The sequence below is a fragment of the Bidens hawaiensis genome, unplaced genomic scaffold (assembly GCF_021521415.1).
Source record: "Bidens hawaiensis isolate Kalapana, Puna unplaced genomic scaffold, B.hawaiensis_p1.1 tig00002123_1, whole genome shotgun sequence".
NCBI classification, from domain to species: Eukaryota; Viridiplantae; Streptophyta; class Magnoliopsida; order Asterales; family Asteraceae; genus Bidens; species Bidens hawaiensis.
In genome coordinates, this window is record NW_027491112.1 from 2,885,943 (window position 1) to 2,889,185 (window position 3,243).

Sequence of the window (3,243 nt, forward strand, 5' to 3'; positions counted from 1 at the left end):
GCAGTAGTGTAAATTTACCCGTTTTCATTTGAAATTTTTTATACGTGGTGTGAATTTACTCGTTTACGTCCGAAAATTTGAGCCCGACCCCCTCCGTTATGATTTTTTATACGCATTGCCGTCCGCCCCCTCCCTCTAACTTTTTTGTCTAAGCTTCGCCAATGTAATGGTTCATGGAGCCTCTTAATGTGTAAGTTTTAGAAATGTAGTTGATCAATTTATAAGCTACTTTTTAATCAATCAGACCTCTTAATGACTCAACACAAGATTGCCAAACAGACCTTTAAACAGTTCCAAGTCGGATACACAACAGTTAATGATAAACACAACCACCTTCATCAAAGCCGACACCACTTGTCTAAAACTCATTTTCGGGAGTGTTAGGGATTCCTTATTTTTAGCTCCTTATGATTTATAACTTATGAAAAGTATAAAAAAAAGTGTTTGGGATTAGTTATTATGTGAGATGGTAAATTGATAAGTTACAAACTTGTAACTTATAACTTATTGATATAAGTCATAAAGAGGTAAAAATAAGGTATCCGGTATCCCAAACACCCCGTTAGTCTAAACTCATTTTAACCTTCATTCATTTTGACCCGTCATCCTCCGATTTTACATGTTTATTATTAACATTAAAACTAATCATGTATAGGGTATGGAACTACCTTTTGTTTTCTTTTATTGGGAAGGAAATGGAAATGGAAATGAAAATGGGAACCCATGACGAGAGTTGGTTTAGTTGGCAAATCAAGTGGTACGTACTCTATTATTTTCATTTTACACTAAATCTATAGATCACCATATATCGCAAGGTACGTACTCTATTATTTTCTCCACCTTTTTAACTGTTTCCGATATAATAATACTAGATCATCTGCAAATGGCTACTTTTATACATTTGTTTGTTTTTATATACATCTATACCTTTTTGAGGATTCCTTGTATAGTGGTTTAAAGTGTAGAAATGCTAAATGTTTTGTATAGGTTATATTCGCTAGCTGATTTTCGACGTAGAAATATTAATGTAGAATTGCCTTAAGATTAATAATGTGGTGATCTGGTTACTAACCACTCAGTTGTATGCTATATTTAGGAGTGTTAACAAAAAAAAAATCGGAATCCGAATTATTCGAAATTTTGAGCCTGAAATATCCGAAAATTTGGATATGTAAATTTTTGGATTCTGATAGACATTTTAGAAAGTTTCCGGTATGTCGGATATCTAAATTATCCAAATATATTTTTTAACTATTAAAAATATTAATTAGAAATTTTGGATATTTTTGATAATTTCGGATGTTTCGGATAGTTTTAGGATATTTCAGATAATTTCTGGATATCCGAAATATATGTATTTTTAAATTCTTGAATAGTTAACAATTATCAAATAACAAATAATTTTTTTCAAAATTTGGACATACATTTAGATATCCGAATCAGAATTTTCAGATACAAATTCGGATATTGAAATTCAGTATCCGAAATTTCCGGATACTGAAACTTCACATATCCGAATTCAGACACGTCTGGCTATATTCCTTTCGATTTAGATCATTTTTACTTTCATAGTCAAATAGATTCTTACAGAAAGATTGAAATCCACATTTTGGTTTTGTTCTATGCAGTCCGGTTAAGAGATGGAGACCTTCCTATTCACATCCGAATCAGTCAACGAGGGTCACCCAGACAAACTCTGCGACCAAGTTTCAGACGCCATACTCGACGCGTGTCTAGAGCAAGACCCCGAAAGCAAAGTCGCCTGTGAAACATGCACCAAGACCAACATGGTCATGGTGTTCGGTGAAATCACCACTAAAGCATTTGTAGACTATGAAAAAGTAGTCCGTGACACCTGCAGAAACATCGGGTTCACATCTGCAGATGTCGGCCTGGATGCTGACACCTGTAACGTCCTGGTCTATATCGAGCAACAGAGCCCCGATATTGCCCAGGGCGTTCATGGTCACCAGACCAAAAAACCAGAGGAAATTGGGGCAGGTGACCAGGGTCACATGTTCGGTTATGCAACTGATGAGACCCCGAGCTTATGCCATTAACTCACGTCCTAGCCACCAAGCTAGGCGCTAAGCTAACCGAGGTTAGAAAAAATAAGACCTGCCCGTGGCTTAGACCCGACGGGAAAACCCAAGTGACCGTTGAGTATTATAACGATAACGGTGCCATGGTCCCCACACGGGTCCACACGGTTCTCATTTCGACCCAACACGATGAAACCGTGACTAACGAGCAAATAGAAGCCGATCTTAAAGAACACGTGATTAAGCCCGTGATCCCATATCAATATCTCGATGAAAACAGGATCTTTCATTTGAACCCGTCGGGTCGGTTTGTGATAGGTGGGCCCCACGGGGACGCGGGTCTGACGGGTAGGAAGATTATTATTGACACGTATGGTGGTTGGGGTGCTCATGGTGGTGGTGCTTTCTCGGGTAAAGACCCGACTAAAGTCGATAGAAGTGGGGCTTATATTGTTAGGCAGGCGGCTAAGAGTGTCGTGGCGTCTGGGCTTGCGCGTAGGTGCATTGTTCAGGTTTCTTATGCTATCGGTGTGGCTGAACCGTTATCTGTGTTTGTTGACACGTATAAGACTGGAACGATACCGGATAAGGATATCCTTGCGCTGATTAAGGAGAATTTTGATTTTAGGCCGGGTATGATAGCTATTAACCTTGACCTTAAACGAGGCGGGAATTATAGGTACCAGAAAACGGCTGCTTACGGGCATTTTGGTCGGGATGATCCGGATTTTACCTGGGAGACACCGAAGGTTTTGAAACCGAACGCTTAAGCGTCGATGTTTGTTATAACGGGTTATTAAAGTGATGTGGGTTATAAACTTAAAAGAAGGTTTTGTTTGTTTGGTTTAATGTTGTGTTTATGATTCTTAGTGTTTGTTTTGGTTGTTGGGGTGTATAATTCTTTTTGTGTAATTTACTTATTCATTGTAACCTTTATATGACTAAAGAATTCATATAGCTGTTTATGTATCAAGTCTTATGTGGTGTTTCTGGATGAGTTAGGTCTACAGCGTCAAAATCAGTAAGGGTGAAGATATTAAACTAAGCAAGTTAAGAGGGCAGGGTGTTACCTCTTCACTCATGTTCATATATGACTTGACACCTTGAATAATTAAACTTCCATGAAGGTCTTATCATATGTATGGCTGATGTTATGTAGAGGTTACTGTTTTGACACCTTTACTTATAGTTAGCTTGATTT

At 38.1% G+C, this 3,243-nt stretch overlaps 1 pseudogene; it reads left to right on the forward strand.

The window, feature by feature from the left end:
* Nucleotides 1-1,578: 1,578 nt before the first annotated feature.
* LOC143605751 (S-adenosylmethionine synthase 3-like) lies at nt 1,579-2,927 on the forward strand (annotated as a pseudogene).
* Nucleotides 2,928-3,243: the final 316 nt, after the last annotated feature.